This window comes from Lepus europaeus, chromosome 2, assembly GCF_033115175.1.
Source record: "Lepus europaeus isolate LE1 chromosome 2, mLepTim1.pri, whole genome shotgun sequence".
NCBI classification, from domain to species: Eukaryota; Metazoa; Chordata; class Mammalia; order Lagomorpha; family Leporidae; genus Lepus; species Lepus europaeus.
The window spans coordinates 14387651-14406617 of NC_084828.1; positions in this window are offsets into that span (position 1 = coordinate 14387651).

The window sequence follows — 18967 nt, forward strand, 5'->3', positions numbered from 1 at the left end:
TAAGAAAATCAGTGTTCCTAGTAAGCTTCCCTGCTGTCATCAACAAGCAGGAGTTTATATCCCTGTACCTGTAAAATCCACAGGTCTTTGAAGTTGACTGATGTGACACTCCAGGACTTGGCCCACTCAGGGATGTGTTGATCCACAGGAACAGTGCCCTAAAGGAGGGAGTGCACTGTTGGAATTAAATCTGCAGTCACTCCCTTTTTCTATCATGTGAGCCAGCTAGATTTTCATTTTTGGTAAAATACATATGCTGTGGCGGCTGGCATTGTTGCATAGTATGCTAAGCCTTTGCCTGCAGTGCTGGCATCCCATATGGGCACCAGTTCATGTCCAGGCTGCTCCTCTTTGAATCCAGCTCTCTGCTAATGGCCTGGGAAAGCAGTAGAGGATGGCCAAGGTGCTTCGGGCCCTGCATACATGTGGGAGACCCAAAGGAAGCTCCTGGATCCTGGCTTTGGATTGGCCCAGCTCCAGCTGTTGTGGCCTTTTGGGGAGTGAAACAGCAGATGGGGCACTTTCTCCTTTTATCTCTCTCTCTCTACAACTTTCTCTCTCAGACAAATGAATAAAATTCTTTAATTATATGTGTGTGCTTGTATGTGTGTGTGCCCTGTGGATTCAATTGTAAACAAAGAACTCATTTTTCTTAAGCACAATGGAGACTCAATTTCATGTTTGCCATATATGTATGGAATATACTATTTCTAGGGTAAAAGATAACTATAGCCTGTATCCACTGTCTCTAACAGTTGCATGTCTCCAATTTATCTGTAAACAAAACCCATGTGGAACTAGAGGGAAACTTGCACATGATGAGTTCTTTCTTCCCTGTGCAGCCTACCTATAATTTGTGGAATCAATGGCCTCCAAATCAACAAAAAAAAAGATGTTTCAGACTGCAGATATATCTATATCCATGATTTGAGGAGAGCCCACAAAACTGAAAGTCAGCTTTGGGCCAGATGGCAGAAAGGAGTACCAGGGTACCCCTTTATGATGGGGCTTAGTGACTGTTCACTCCCATCAGCATTTTAAAAATGACTTATTTTGGTAAAAACAGTTCATATGAGCCATATATTCTTCGCAAATCTTTACGTGCACGAAAAAGTATTGCTAACTGCAGAGACAATGCTGTACAGCAGAGCTCTGCAAAGTCCTCATTCTGCATGATAAAAACTCTGTACTAATTGAACAACGTCTCCTCATCTTCTTCTCCCCACCCATGCCATTCCCTGCATCCAACATTCTAGTAGCTGTTCTATGTGTCTATTCTAGATATCCTTTTTAAGTGGAATCACACAGTATTTGTGCTTTTGTGCATGAATCATATCATGTAACACAATGGCCTCCAGGTTTATCCATGTTGTTGCACATGTCAATATTTCTTTTTTTTTAAAAAGTATTAAGTGTACCCCGTTATATACATTGACCACATTTTCTTATTCATTCGTCGGTGGACATTTTGGTGGTTTCCGTGTATTGACTGCTATTAACAGTTCCTCAGTGAGCATGAGAATGCAGATAGCTCCCTGGCATTCTGGTTTCCGTTCTTCTGGATACAGAGGCAGCGGTGTGATTGCTGGACCATATGTGGTCAGCATCATTTTATAGTCTGATCACCAGTGTATAAGGGTTCCAAGTAGGGAAAACTTTGAAAGTCATATGGTGAAATAAAACCAGCGATTAGCTTTACTAACAGCAGTGTTTTGCCAGTTTTCAGCAGGCTGTTGTGATTGATTGAGAAGATCCTTTCAGCTACAAATAATCCGACTGTCTCTCCCCAGAGTGTCTTCCACGTAATGTTGGGCTCACCCACGATTTGAAAGCACACTGTTTCTGTAACTGAGTTGTTATAGGATTTTTGCTGACATCAGCCAAATTCCCCACCAACACACTCTATTTAGGTAACTCTGGGAAAAGGGCAATATGACATTTGCAAACAGATGGAGAAAAAAATAGCAACTCCTTACACCAACAAATATATTATAGCTCAAAACTGCAAAGGAGTGTTCTCTTTTTTGGTGTGAAACGGTAGTTTTGATGATCTAAGCAAAAAGAGAATAATTGTGTCAGAAATGAAATCATCACAGGATCTCTGGTGAGTGGTACTACGTGGAGAAAGATTATCATAGAAAATGACACTGAGAGAGGGTTTTATGCGTAGAAGTTGAGCCTCTGTACAATGTTAAAAATCCTTCTTTATTAAAAAGATTGCTGACTAGCAGACTACATAAACAACACACAATTATTTAGCTTATATCAAAGTTTTTATTTGTAATATAACTTCTAAGCATGACAAATGAGACATTCATCTAGTCATGGAAGGAGGTGTTATTGTTATGGGCTAAATTGTGTTGCCCCAAAAGTTGTTGCAGTCCTAACCTTCAGTATCTGTGATTGTAAGCTTATTGGGATAAAATGTCTTTTGGATGGTTTAGCTAAGATTAGGGTGGATCCTAATTCAATATGACTGTGTCCTTATAAAGAGAGGTAACTTATAAACAAAACAAACTTATAGAGGGAAGACAGCTTGAAGGCAAAAGGTAACACAGTTCAAAGCCAAGAAACCCTTGACCTACTAGAAGCTGTGAGAAAGGCCTGGAACAGTTTCTCCTTTGCAGCCCTCAGAAAGAAACTGCTAATTCCTTGATTTAGGAGTTCCTGCCCCCAGAGCTGTGAGATCATACATTTCTGAGATTTTAGTAAGTCAGTTAGTTTTTTTTTTTTTTTACTTTATTGCATCAGATCTCACAAACTGAACAGCAACATTTAAAGTGCTATAATTGCTTAAACATATTTTTCTATTTATCAATTGATATAATTTTCCTGAAATGAACATAAAGTGAAGAAGTAGCAGGGAGGATGTTAATAATGAGACTAATAAAATGAGAACATCAGTTGCATTAATATGATTTTTATTATATTTAAGGTAGAAAAAAATTTTCATAACATTTATTTCTTGATTGTATAAGCAATATTTTATTGTATTAACTTTGTAAACTACAAAAAATGTGAAGGAATAAATTAAAGTAAATCATAACTTACACTAACTGGAAAAATTTACTGCTGTAATTTTATTGCTTGTGCTTCCCGTCTTTTTAAAAACTGTGTATATGAATACATCTATTTCTTTCTCACTTAAATTTTCTGGAATAATTAGTCATTGATCATTTTCCTTTAATTTAATATCATAGGGTCACACAGCTAGAGAGACTAATATGTTATTCTCATAGGTATTTGACAGGCTATGAAAAGGCTGTAATATAATCAATTTCTATATAAAAAGACATATAATTCCGTGTTTGCATTTGCCATTTTCCTTAAAATAGATATTTTTAAAAGCAATTATTCTGACTTAATAATCGCTATGTGATATAAACTTGTATCGAAACTTCACATCGTATCCCATAAACATTTACAGTTGTTATGTGTCAATTAAAATGAAGCAAAAATAAAAGCTCAGCTTACTATACTGAAATATTTTGTTTGGGCCAGATTATAAAGCAGTGGTCCGCGTGTGCTCATTATGAAGTAGTTAGTGTCACTCCCAGCATGATGCTCTGTAAACTGGTTTGTTAATGTTGTGTAAATGCTTTACCACGACAGCCTAAGATGAAAAACAAGGATCAAGAGCCTGTGGTTTCAGGCTAGGGTTGGCCTGGTTGTGGTTGTCCCCTAATAAGGACTGTGGGTAGACATGAGGAATCACTAATGAGATCAGATCCTTTTAATGTATTTTTCAGAATAAAATGTCCGAATTATACAAAAGTGACTTGGATGGTTAGCCAACAGTAAATGCAGCAACGGGATAGTTTAATTTCGTTCCTTCAAAGTATATTGTGCTTACACTAAGTTTGGCTTATGTATTAAATAATTTGGCTGTCTATATACTAATGTACTTTAAATTTTTATTTACTTACATATTTATGTAAAATTACTAGCTTTTACTGTTGAGGAACAGTGTTTTGTTCATATTATTTGTTGAACTCTTAGTGTAGGGTTAACTTTATGAGTATAAAGTAAGATGAAAATAGGTCTTTGTAAAATTTAAGAATGAGAATAGGAGAGGGAGGAGGAACAAGTATGGTTGCATGGGTGGGAGGGAGGGTGGGGTAGGAAGTATTACTATGCTCCTAAGTCTGTATGTATGAAATTCATATACATTAAAAATGTTTTTTAAAAAAAGATTATCAACTTCAGCAAACAGAACAAGACTCTCAGTTAAATTTCAATTTTAAGTAAATAGAGTACAATATTTTAATATCAGTATGTCACAAATGAGACATATCTTCACTGAATAAATAATTCACTGATCTGAAATTCAATTGAGCTCTATATTTCATCTGGCTATCTTACATAACAAGAAGTCCCTCTGAAACACAAGTCTATACTTGCATGCCTTTAGTGGAGTGTTAAACTGAAAGTATGTCATTGTCAAAATTAAAAGAAAAAATAAGAAAGGAAGGAGGGGGGGAAAGGGGTATGGGCAGAAGGAAGGTAGGGTGGAAAGTATCACTATGCTCCTAAATCTGTAGATATGAAATACATGAAATTTGTTCACCTTCTGTAAGTTTAAAAAAATGAAAAAAAATAGATAATTTTCTGTCTGGACAGTTGACTGTAGCAGTCAGGAGAAAATTTGTCAACTCATAGTGATCGTTGCTTGGAGGAGAAATTTCCGTTTTCTCATGATTCAGATTTTTGTAGTATGCATTCATCCATTTTGGGAAATGAAGGCTCAGATTGTCAATTCCATATTTAGAGTCTTAGAAAGGAACATTTCTTCTAGAAGAGAAAAACACAAAAGAAAGAAACATAAGAAGACGTGGTAACTCTTGACTTTCTGTTTATCGGAGATTGCTTGGGTTAATGTCTTGTAACTCTTGTGAGAAACTCAATGCAGACTGCACCTTTAGTGGAGCTGAATGCTGATTTTCTATCAAGTAGATGTAATACTCATGGATATTGTCATCTCACAAACAGATTTGGAAGAGAAAACTGTAGCATCTACTGGATATATGGTTGAATTGATATTGTGAGAGGAAGCAGTATTGGGATCAGGGGTCACAGGATTACATTTTGTTATGATGGAGGGTAAGAGCAAAGGTGAAAACTTTCAGGACTTATAGGAAATCACCCTCTTCGGTTCTGGAGAAATAACACTGAAATTCCTTGCCATGCAGGGGTCCGTGAGTAAAGTTGATATATTGTACTCTAGAAAGATGCAAATGACAACTATGAATTACATATTTTAAAATTGTATATGGTACAGAAGTTTTTTGAAATATAGGCACACAGAAATAAAATAAGAACCATATTAAAATATGTTGGAACTGAGGAATGTGAAAAAATGATAGGGAGGTGGTTAGGGGCATGAATGTGTGTGTACTTAACACTGAAAATCAGAAATCTGATGCTGATTATTTTCAGAATAAATTGGCTTTAAATCAGCTGAGAGTTGGAATTGAATAATGAAAAGGGAAATAGCCAACTTTTGGCTTAGGAACTCTAGCAATAAATTTAACATGGCTCAAACTTTATACAAGATATAATTATAGATTGATGAAGAGAAAGGCAAGGTGTTATTTAGTATCATGATAGTTGTGGGATTTATATTTGAAGCTCCCTGGGAATATGTGTATAGAGTACACAAGTTACTTGTAAAAGTTAATGATTGATTTGGAGGAATAGAACAAAGACCTATAAAATGAGAAAGTTTCTTCTGACAAAATAAAGTGAAACAAGCTTTTTTTAAGTATGAATTTTTGTAGGAACAAGAAGGCAAATTATGGGTGACATGGTCTCTGCAGATTTTAGGTTATATTGAACGATCCAAAGAGAGCATGTGTTAATTAAACTTCAGAATTTCTTTTATAATCCTACTGTTTTTTTGTTTCCTGAAAGCACATAAAGCAATTGCTACAGAAATGTGTGGGGGAATTATTGATGTAGCTTTGCTATGGATATAAAAATGGCTATATATACCCAGTTTCCTCTGACTGTGACAGTTGCTATAGTTATTATCACTAATAACTATTATGTTATAGGAGATTCTACAAATTTTTGCTTCTAGACCATCACAATTGAGCATTTTCTCGTTTTTAATACCTCAGAGATCCATTCTTCTGTAGTCATTTTCCATACCAACAGCTTTCCTATATTGCCTGGTAAAAACCTCATCCAGCTCCAAATTTCCTGCTAGTGCTGGGTATGATGCAGTGTCATTGAGAGACGGAAATATGATTGATTATTTTGAAATTTAGAGAAATTTTAAAATTAACTCTGAGGGAGGGAGGAAGGGGAGAGCGAGAGGACACCAATTTTTAGTTGATCTTCCTGAAAAGCCAGGCCACCATGGGGATTAATTGAACCTTAAGTTCTTAGACATGGTTCTTAACCTTGAATTGTTTTCTATTTTATTTTCCACATAAAAGTTTTATATTTTTGTCAGTGTCTACAACCAATTCTACTGAATATATGATTAAAAGTTGACTGAATATATTTCTAAATAAGCAACCATTAAGGAGGGAAGTACAGTGGTCTCATTCTTAATGGAACAATATGTTCTGATCAATTAAAACAAGGAGGAAAAAGTGGTGGGAAATATTTTAGAAAAATTTTAAATGATATGAGGGAAGACTATTGTAGAGATGAAGTTGCAGTCATGTAGAATGAAGGAAGAACTACTATATATCAGCGCAAACATACCATATTTGTGGTTTGGGGACTGCTATCATAGTTAATATAGAACACAAAAAAGTTTATGAATGATACTGACATCTTATTATTTGATCATTGTTTATAGCCCTTGTCTATATCTTGTGGAACAGTGGTTTTTCTCATTTTTACTTGTTGAACATTATGGTTTAGTTGTGCATTAAGTTTGTGATTATAAAGTAAAGTGAAGTTATATTACTGTGAAAATTAAAGGAAAAAAAAGAAAGGAAGGAAGGGGGAGGGCTGAAGGAAGGAGTACATTTATCTAGTTGGAATTCTATCTGTGCATACACGAAACCTGTATATACTAAAGGTATCTGCATAGATTTTCAGCACCATATCATCATTAAGGAAACACAAATGAAAACCACAGATGGTACTATCACACACTTACTAGAGTGGTTGAAATTTTAAGACTAAAAGTGACAATTGATGGAGCAGATATAAGAGCTACTAGGCTGCCTGCAATTATGGTGCAGTGCAAAAAAAAAAAAAAATCAGTGTGGAAATCCACTGTGGCTCATATTTAGCTAAACCTACTTTATTATCTAGCAATGTTTGCTGTTAGGTATTTATCCAAAAAGAGTTAAAATTTATTGAAATACCTTGTATATTTGATGTTTTTATATGAGGGAAAGTGACAGCAGAAAAAAAAAAAAAGCTACCAAATAAACTACCATCAACAGGGAAATGAATCCACTGTAGTATATTGATAATGAAATACAACTCTGCAATAAAAAGGGATTTCAAAAAATATATAGGAAATGAAAGAAGTCAGACATAAAGGAATGCATACTGTAGCATTCCATTTTCATCAAATTCTAGAAAGCCAAACAATCTGTGAGAATAGATAACCAGAAAAATGTTCTGTGGGACAAATAAAAAAGGCTTGCAGACTTTATAGAGATGTAGAAATATTTTATGTTTTGATTGTTACACATTTGATTGGATTTATAGTTTTGTGAAAGTCATCAAAATGTGCATTTAATGGATGCACTCGTGCCTTAATACAAAAATAAAAATAATTTTAAGAAGATCTCAAAGATCTACTTATTGCTTTTGATTTGAAATCTATTTTATCTGATATAAGTATGATTACTACTGATCTCTTTTTGCATGGAATATGTAGTTCTATCTTTTCTATTTTTTGACTTTCAGTATAAATGTACCCTGAGAGATGAAATTAATTTCTTGTAAGAAGCATATAGTTCGGTCCTATTTTACAATCCATTCAGTCACTCAATGTCTTTTATCGGAAAATGTATCCACTGATATTTAAGGTAATTATTGATAGGTAAGGTCTTACTAGTGTAATTTGGATACTTATTTTGTATATTTTATTGTAATTCCCTTTTTTTCTTTTTCCCTAAATCCCATTTTTACTTGTGCGTATGTAATTTTCTCTACTAGTACACTTTTATTATGTGCTTATTGTTTTGGGCAAGTTTATGTATTGGTTTTGCTTTGTGTTTATCTTGAAACTTACAACAAACTTCTTTTTACTATAACAGAAAGATTGAAATAATAGCAATTTAATGTTGATTATAAAAATAGGAGAAAAGATAAACAAAAAATAAATTAATAAGAAATCCTAACAAAAAATTTTATGTTTGTGTTCACTCCTCCCTACATTAAAAGAGAGAGCTCTCTTATCTCCTGGTTTGCTGCCGAAATGGCTGCAACAGATGGGGTTGAACCAGGGTAAAGCGAGGCATAGGAACTCCTCCATCCAGGTCTGCCACATGAATGGCAGGGATCCAAGTACTTGGGCCGTCTTCTGCTGCTTTTGGAGGACATTAGGAGAAAGTTTGATTGGAAGTGAGGTAGTTAGTACTTGAACCAATGCCCATATAGGATGCTGGGATCGCAGGTGGCAACTTAACTTGCTACAGCAGGCCCCATGTTTTGAAGTTTTGATGTTACATTTGATTTCTTTCCATATTTCCTGTATCTTGACAACAACTTAGTATAGTAATTGTAATTTTATTTTAGTCTTTATAGTAAAGAAATAAATGATTTATATACCATGTTTTTAATATTGGAGCATTCTGAATTTCAAGCTCAAGCAGTAAAAATAGACCAGAAAAAATCATTATAATGAAAAAGGATTTAATCCTGCAAGAGGAAATAATTCTTATAAATATATGTGCACTTAATTTGAGTCGTTCAAATGTTTGAAGCAAACATTAAAAGAATTTGAGAGGCAGACCTCACTGCAGTAACAGTAGGAGACTTTATTATTTTATTTTCAGAAATGGATAGCTCATCTAGATAGAAAACCAACTAAGACACAGTGGAGTTAAGTTGAATACTAGATCAACTGGAACTAACAGACATCTGTAGAATTTTCCATCCAAAAGCTGCAGAGTACACATTCTTTTCAACAGCACATGGAACACATTTAAGAATGCACAAAACAATTCTCAACAGATCTGAAATAATAAAGGTGATACCTTTTGGTCATAATATACTGAAGCTGGAAAACAGCAGCAAGAAAAATATAAACTAACAAATACATGGGAATTAAGGAACTTACTCCTGAACAATCAGTGAATCAAGGAAGAAATCAGGGAAGAAGTTTTCAAAACTCCTGAAACAAATGAAAATAGAAACATATTATTCCAAAACCTACAGGATACAACACAAGAAGGATTTGGAAAGTTCATACACTCAGTGCCTGCATCAACGAACAGAAAAATCTCAAATAATTTGTTATTGCACCTCAAGGAACTAGAAAAATAAGAAAAAATCAAATTCAAAATTGGTTGGATGGAAAAAATCATAAAATTCATAACACAAAATAAAGACACTAAAAATACTAAAACTTACAAGTAAACAAAAAAAACACAAAGAAAAAAGAAAAGCAAAATTTATAAACCTTTATGTGGACTAACCATGAAAAAAGAAATGCAATTTAAATACAAATAATCAGTGATAAAAAATGGACATATCACCATTATCACCACAGAAACACAAAGGATTATTAGAGATTACCCTGGACAACCCTGCAGCAATAGACTATATAACCTAGAAGAAATTGACAAATTCTTGGACACATACACTTTATCCAGATTGAGTCAGGAGGAAACAGAACACCTAAATAGATCAGTAACAAGTAAGAAGATTCAGTCTATAACGACAATCTTCCACAAAAGTCCAGGAGCAGATGTTTCACTGATGAATTACGCAAGTGTTTCATAAAGACCCTGGCACTCCCTTCAAATCAAGCTCTCTCTGAAGTGTCTGGGAGAAGCTGTGGAAGATGTTCAAGTGCTTGGACTCCTGTCACCCATGTGGGAAACTCAGAAGAAGCTCTGGACTCCTAGCTTTGATCTGGCATGGCCCCAGTAGTTGTGGCCATTTGCAGAATGAACCAGTGGATGGAAGATCTCTCTCCCTTTCTCTCTTTCAATTCTGCCTTTCAATAAACAAATAATAAAACTTTAAAAAAAGAGATGAACTTGTGTGATTTGCAACAACATGGACAGAACTGGAGGACATTATGCTAAGAGAAAAGAAGCCAAACACTAAGACAAGTATCATATGATCAAATTAGTATATGGAGTCTAAAAGAGAGGTGATTTTACAGAAATTAACAATATAATTGTGGTTATCAGAAGCTGGATAGGGAAGCAGGAAGGGTGAGATTTGGAAACACTGATTGACAGGCATTAGGTTATAGCTAGACAGCAGTAAGGAGTCATGGGGTTCTGGTGCAAAGGACCATGAAGGTAGATAAGGTTAATTTCTTGCATATTTCTCTATAGAAAACCTAGAAGTTGTGATTTTTATGTTTTCACCATAAATAAATGATAAATGTTAAATGCTTGGAGTTTATTTAACCTGAATGAATGTAACACATCCATACATGGAATGAAACACCACATAGCACCCCTTAAATATGTACACTTTTAAATAAACAAATGCTACTACAAGAAACAAAATAACTCAAAGATCTAAAATAGGTGCCAGGTTGGTGATTTGCCCTGTGTTGGTGGAGATGGGACTTTGTCATTCAAATGTGTTCTTGTTCTGAGAAGGGGACTGCTGAACTCATGGGGTTGTGTGGCTTGTGGTCATTTGGAATCCACAACAGCGGCCTAAGTCTACAAGAGAAAACAGGCAGAGAAGATAGTGATAAAAATTTCGTTTCAGAAACACACACCTGCAAGGAATTAAAAACCAACAATTCTATATTAAGTGGTGAGTTAATGAATATTCATCTGAAAGAGGATCAATTAGATACCTTATTTAGTCTCAACTGCAAAGAACTTGGGAAGTGTTTAAAATCAGAGAAATTATTGGAGCCCTAAGGTTTAAGGTGTGGCATAACAGGCTAGGGGTGTTGTTATTGAGGAGGTAAGAAAAAAATCTCTTGTATAACAATCCGGCCCAATCTGAAATATGTTCATAGCTATCTCTGTCACTTTCTTTTCTGACTTCTGTTGCATTTCACCTCTTTAGGGAGATTTACCAACAATCCCGTTAAAATACAACAGAGTTTAAGTGAGTTTTCATTATTTTTTGGTGCTGGTACAAGATTTATGTCTTTAAATTTGTTTTTATGTTTGTCTTTTGGCACTGTTTTCCTTTTTTCTTACTACCGTCAATCAAATTCACCAGACAGTGAGAGAGAGAGAGACAGAGAGAAAGGTCTTCCTTTTTCCGTTGGTTCACCCCCCAAATGGTCACTACGGCCGGTGTGCTGCGCTGACCTGAAGCCAGGAGCCAGGTGCTCCCTCCTGGTCTCCCACGTGGGTGCAGGGACCCAAACACTTGGGCCATCCTCCACTTCCTTCCCTGGCCACAGCAGAGAGCTGGACTGGAAGAGGAGCTACTGGGACAGAACCGGCACCCCAACCGGGACTAGAACCCAGGGTGCCAGCACTGCAGGCGGAGGATTAGCCAAGTGAGCCGTGGCGCCGGCCTGGAGTTGGTCTTCTGTATATAAAGTTAAATAAAATGAATCTTAATGAAGACTGGGATGGGAGAGGGAGTAGGAGATGAGACAGGAGTGGGGTTGGGAAAGCAGGTATGAGAGGAAGAATCACTATGTTCCTAAAGCTGTACCTATGAAATTTGAATTCATTAAATAAAAAGCATTCTAAAAAATATTTTTTTTTAAAATTCTGTCTATGTTTAACACAGAAGAAATCCCTTGCAGTTGCCTGCTTATTTTCCATCTGTGATCAGTTGAATCCATGGAGGTGGAACCCAAAGATGGGAATTGCTGACTTATGTAATCAGCTGAGTCTAGGAGTATTTGTGGAGGGAGGCCATTAAAAAACCTGGTGTTAAATTGGAAATGGCATAGAAAATTAATTAATTTTTTTAAAAAAATAATATGTAGGATCTCTGCCTTTAATGTGCTGTACACTGTTATTTAATGCTATAACTACTACTCCAACAGTATTTTTTTTTCACTTTGAGTTGCTATATGGGGGCAAACTGTTGAAATCGTTACCTAATTTATACTAAACTGATCTTTTGTATATAAAGAGAATTGAAAATGAATCATAGTGTGATTGGAAGGGGAGAGGGAGCGGGAAAGGGGAGGGTTGTGGGTGGGAGGGAAGTTTTGGGAGGGGGAAACCATTGTAACCCATGAGCTGTACTTTGGAAATCTATATTCATTAAATAAAAGTTAATAATAATAAAAAAAAGAACTCTCCTGTATGGGGAAGAGTAGTTGCACCACTTCTCTTTGTTAAAAAACATAGGCATTGGGTCCCAAGGTCCCCATTTACTGGCTGTGCATGCATCAGAAAGCATCTTAATTTCCTTAAGCCTGGTTTTTTTCATTAAAAAAGGTTAAACATACTGACCTTGGAGGTCTGTTGTAACAATTAGTGAAAATTATACTTAGCATGTAGCACAATGCCCAATTTGCATCAGATATGCAATGAACAACAGAATTTTGCTTTTATTGGCAGACTAGCTCTCAATGTATATGTTTTGCAAGCGATTTAATGTAAATCTCAATCTTTGTCAGCTGTTTTTAGAGATGTATTTATTTATTTATTTATTTATTTATTTATTTATTTATTTATAAGTCAGAGTGGCGAAGACAGAAGAAGATAAAGGGAGAGAGGGCTCTTCCATCTGTTTGTTCATTCCCAAAATGTCTATATAGGTGGGACTAGAATGGAAATTTATATTCATTAAATAAAAGTTAAAAAAATAAAAAATATAAATAAATAAATAAATTGCAAAATAAGCTCATCAAGTTACAAAGCAATATTTTTAAAGGTAGTGATCTGCCTAGATTCAAAGAGAGAAATTTCTTCAAATTCAGTATCTAGTTACAGTTGCTTTTTTACCCTAAGAACACCTGATGCCCATGTTGTCATAGTCCACAGTCAGTCACTTGGGACTGTCTCTGAAACCAAAGTTCAGGCATGTGCCAACCAGTTCCCTAAGTGACTATGGGCCAGTGGCCAAGGCACCAAAGACAAGAAGCCCATTGGGGTGGAGGTCAAAAGACCTAATTTTCCTATCTGGCTTTCTGGTGATAAAACAAAAGAACCATTGGAAGAGTGGGATACTTAATTTGTTTCTCAAAAGCTGGGAACTCAGAAGGATGAGATTACAACTTCCTTGTTATTCTCATAGTAAAACTGAAGCAAGCAAGGAAGAGGCAAAGACCTGTTGGTGAAAGTGTGGAGAAAGCCATTCCTAAACTTGCATGAGAATCATTTATAAGACAGGGAGAGTAGACTTTGGACCAGGCCTGGTTCTAAGATTACATCAGCATTTCTGGTGGGAGAGGGACGTACAGTGAGCAGAGACAGTGAAGAGTCCCAGCCGTGAATATAGAAGGCAGAGGTTTCTGCTCAGGTCCTTGACATCCAGTGGAAATTTTGGAGGCCAAGTGCCCACTGGAACCCAGGGCTTAGCCTGAAGAAGGGAAACAGGAGGTTGAGTTGTCACCCACACCCTCTGTTGTTCAGACAGAGTCCATGGAGACTGAAGGCCTTAGGGAGTTGTGGTTGGTGCCTGGTACCAGGACTTTGAGATGAGAGAGTAGAACCACAACCCATAGTAGAAGTTGGCTGGAGAGCAGGAAGTACATATAGAAAGTTTAGATCGAAGATAGAAAAAGCTTGAACATATGGGATCTCCTTCCATTTTCCTGGTCGCTCACAGATGTGATAAAGCTATCAAAGTCTGTGTTTGAGGTCGAGATCCAATTTGAGAGGGACCATGTTACTTAGAAGGGAACTGAGAGGAGATCGGAAAGCGGGAAGAAAGAAGTTCCCATGGCGCCCTGTAGAGACAGCTCGGCAAATATCGGGCATCCCCAAGATCTTGGCCATCTGACTGAGGGGAGGATATGGGAAAGGATGGTGGGGGTCATCACCCAAGTGCCCACTGGAGCCCAGGGCTTAGCCCGAAGAAGGGAAACAGGAGGTTGAGTTGTCACCCACATCCTCTGTTGTCCAGACACAGGGTCCATGGAGACTGAAGGCCTTAGGGAGTTGTGGTTAGTGCCTGGTACCAGGACTTTGAGACGAGAGAGTAGAACCACAGCCCATAGTAGAAGTCACCTTGGGAATTTCCCATTCCATGTCTTACCTCAGAATTTGGAAGGCTGGTGTGTGGATGGAGGTCATGAAGCGTTCAGTGGCATTGAAGGAGTTCCCAGGGTGTATTTTGTGACTGGCAGAAATCCAGGCCCCTCAAGCAGCTCAGAGGTCCCAAAGGGGAACAACGTCACTGGGGGAGCCTGGATCCGAGTCACAGCACCAATGGAAGGCCGCCATAAAACACACTAAACACCGGAGTAAGGGAAAAGTTTATTGGGGGAAACCTGACAGACCAGGGAGGGAAGGGGTGAAGAAGGAAAAAGAGACAGAAAGAGAGTGTAAGAGAGAGATCCAGAGAGAAATTAAGAGGCAGAGAGAGGGAGAGAGATCAGGAGACGGAAAGAAAGAGCTTCACTGTGCATTTCTTTCAAGGGCAAAGTGCTTGGCTCTCTTTTTTCTAAGACATATTTTCTTATACTATGCTTCATCAAATTAACATCACATAGGCAGTATACACCTCCTATTTTTCCCCTGATTATACCATTGCAACACCCCCGTGCTTTGTTTTTCCTTCTGTTTGGATCCATGTCACCTTTTTTGGGACAAATTGCATGCCCCTATTCTCTAGCATCAGAATATGGCTCCTGTTCAGCTGGAGGGTAGCACAAAAGTACAGAAAGAAGAGCTTAATCCAAACAGAAAGTATATGGAGACTAATATGAAAGAACACCTAACAACCAAGACCAGAAAACTTTAGTTAACCTTATGCCACATTTGAGGCTGAACTGACTTACTTATCATTATCCTCTGTTTTGTAGGATGTGTTATTTGTGTGTCAACTATTTAGAAATGTTAATTTAATCATTCTTATATTTTCATAGGATTTAAGGCACTCTAGGGCAGAAATGTAATTTATCAAAGATACAATAATAGCCTTAAAATTCTCAAAATATTTTACCAGTCATAAAAAGAATTTTGTAAAAGAAACACTGAGCAGGATTTCAATGTCATCTCCTCAAAAGTTTCTTTCTTTCTTTTTTTTTTTTTAATACAAGTCAATTTAGACATGGAGACTTGAATGTGATGCTCCAGGCAGAAAAGGTAGAGGCAATGAGGTTAGTAAGAACCATGTTCCTTCACTGTTAGTCAAGTGGGAAATTTTAGCTCCATTAAATTGCAATTCAAAAAATGCTGCAAAAATAGACTGGATATTTCTGCTAGGTACTTGGGAATGAGCATGTGTAAGATACGGAACGGTCATCCAGGAGGAAAGCACAGAGCACTGGTGAGTTTGGAACCTGAACTTGAAATTAAACCCCACGAGGGTAGCATAAAGGGCCGCGGTACACACGTCTGGAAGACTGCGTAGAAGATTGACGTCAGGGTCATGAATTGTAATACTCCCATATTTGCCCCAGACTGTCCTCTGCTTTGTCCTTAGACAACCTTGGCGGTTGTTCGAGCATGTAAGATCTGGGATGTCACCTTTTCTTGTCTTCCTTAAATCTATTTAGGGCTCTTTAATTCTAGTAACTTCTGTCACCAGGAAAAGATATACTTTGATTCATTTTTCTGAGAAAAATTTTAGGCAAATTTTTATTCCCCATAGTTTTTTCCTTTGTGTCTTGTTATTACACACAAAATATACTTCTGTAAAAGGTGGGTATGCTTTCTCTGAAGGGAGGAGAGAACTTCCACTTTGACTACGACTCTGTCAGAATCAGATCGAAGTCGGCGAACCCTAAAGGCTTCCATAGCCTTAGCAACTCATGACTAGAGCCTAGGGAGATTACTGACGCCATGAACAAGAGTGTCAAATTGTTAAGTCAACAACAGGAGTCACTGTGTAATTACTCCTCATGTGGGATCTGTCCTTAATGTGTTGTCCAATGTGAAGTGATGCTATAACTAGTACTAGAACAGTATTTTTATACTTTGTGTTTCTGTGTGGGTGCAAACTGATGAAATCCTTACTTAGTATATACTGAATCGATCTTCCGTATATAAAGATAATTGAAAATGAAAAAAAAAACACTTGGTTTTAAATTGGAAATTGCATAGAAAATTAATCAATTTTTAAAAAATATCATGTAGGATCTCTGTCCTTAATGTGCTGTACATTGTGATTTAATGCTATAACTAGTACTCCAACAGTATTTTTCACTTTGTGTTGCTATGTGGGGGCAAACTGTTGAAATCTTTACTTAATATATACTAAACTGATCTTCTGTATATAAAGAGAATGGAAAATGAATCTTGATGTTAATGGCAGGGGAGAGGGAGCGGGAAAGGGGAGGGTTGCGGGTGGGAGGGAAATTATGGGTGGGGGGAAGCCATTGTAACCCATAAGCTGTACTTTGGAAATTTATATTCATTAAATAAAAGTTAAAAAAAAAGGTGGGTATGATCAGGAACTCAAGGATCATCTTGGAGAACCCAATCCAAACAATAAAATATATAAAGTTCTCACTGAAATTTTACATCACACACTCTAACAGGTATGCTTTAAGCTTCTGAACAAATGAAGTATATAAATATATATATATACATATAATTTTAACATTTATATAAATACTGAAACTAGATCCCCATTTTTTTCATTTTTTTTTTGACAGGCAGAATGGACAGTGAGAGAAAGACAGAGAGAAGGGTCTTCCTTTTGCCGTTGGTTCACCCCCCAATGGCTGCTGTGGCCGGCGCACTGAGGCTGGCACACCACACTGATCCAAAGTCAGGAGCCAGGTGCTTCTCCTGGTCTCCCATGCAGGTGCAGGGCCCATGGACTTGGGCCATCCTCCACTGCACTCCTGGGCCACAGCAGAGAGCTGGACTGGAAGAGGGGCAACCGGGACAGAATCTGGCGCCCTGACTGGGACTAGAACCTGGTGTGCCGGCGCCACAGGCGGAGGATTAGCCTATTGAGCCACGGCGCCGCCCAAGATCCCCATTTAATGAACTAGTGGGTAATTATTTTTATGAAGTTTTAAGTATTTTATCCTTATACTATTCTAAGAGTAACATTAGAATCTGGCGTTTTATTAGCAAGGTCACTGAAAACATCCTTATTACATAAGCAGGTGAATTAATTTTGATTTCTGTTGATTAGTTTCTCCACGGAAACCATGAGTGTAGAGATCTTTGCTGAAACTGAGAAATCCACCTAATTCTACCGGTTTTTTTTGACACCTTCTTTGGTGTCATCCTGCAGTGACCCTCAGGTCCATCCTTTTTAAGCACTCACAGAACTTGTGCCTTTCCCCCATCTAGGGCATTAAGTGAAATTACTGTTTCTTTTTTACTCTTTTGCCTCTGCTTCCCATTACAATATTAAAACCCTTTACTCTCTCCCTCCGTTTCTAAAACACACAGATTATAACAAATGATCAAAGAGCTCATTTCATGTCCATGAGCCCTTTCTCCTTTGTGACTATTTGTTTGCAACAAGGGATGATATAGCATGGAAAGAACAAATCAAATGAATTTCCTATAGTCCTCCTGCCCAGACACTGTGCAGTGTTCTCCCTGCCCGAATGCTGTGGAATATTGGTGTGAAGCCATGTTTGTTACATTGAATAAAAGTTGTTAAAACTTGGCTGTCAGCTGGAAGGAACCATTCTGCTGAGTGGAATCTATACATTTAGCAGAACTTACACACTTCTCCAGGGAGGCTCAGTCAGACACTCCACACTTGCTGGATAATTGACTTGACGTGTTCCCTCTTAGACTGTCTTCTACTATGAACCTTGAACCCACTGTGGGTCACACCACAGCCCATATCACCAGTTTCCCAATCTGTTCAATATCCTTAGAACTAATCAAATGAAATTACACATCTAATTGGCAACGTTATCTCTTACAGGTATTTATCACCCTCTTTCTCCAAAAGAAATTCTCACCAATGGACCTAATTATATTCCAAAGTATTAATGTTCCCTATTTCACCTCTCTGCTTCTATAGTTCCCAGTCCTCAGGCCTGTATGCTACCCAACTTTCTGATATTCTTCCCTCCCTACTTCTCCCTCTCTCCTCCCCTTCCCATCCTCTTGTATATGTGTTTCTGTGCTTCTTACAACAATCTGCCCTCCTTATAGACACAGAGTCAAGAGCATGGTAATATATAGTTGATATTTGTTGAATAATTTTCCAAATAAGTGAGCAAATAAATGAATGGTAAAAATAAAATTTAGCTTTATTTGCTAAACTGTACTCTCTTTGGCTGGCATATTTTCTGCAATAAAAAATTTACCTCCTTAATCTGAGCAAGTAGTTGTTCAATAGAGTGTAGCACTTATATGTTTATCCACCTGGAGGTAGTTTTCATTTATATCTGGAAGCCTTTGATCCAGAATCAAACTGAGATACCATTTCTATTATTCCTAATTAATTCCTTCAGGTCAATAGAATTGGGAGGCTCTATCTAGATAAAACTATCTAGACAATCTATGTAAACACAAATTTTCTGGGTAAAAATTTCATAAACGTACCTAAAAAGAATTGAATAGAAATACAAAAAGAGTCCCAAGGAACTCACATGGAATCAGGAGTCATTAGAGAGAAATGTGTATGTCAGCTTCTGAAGGCAGCAAAGGAGGGTAGGAATAGCAGCCATAAAACAAGAGGATCAACAGATGTTGAAAATTCATGAAAAGAAGTGTGTTCTTGACTTTCACAATTAAATTATTCTATTTTCCTTATGAAATTAACATACAACAAAATG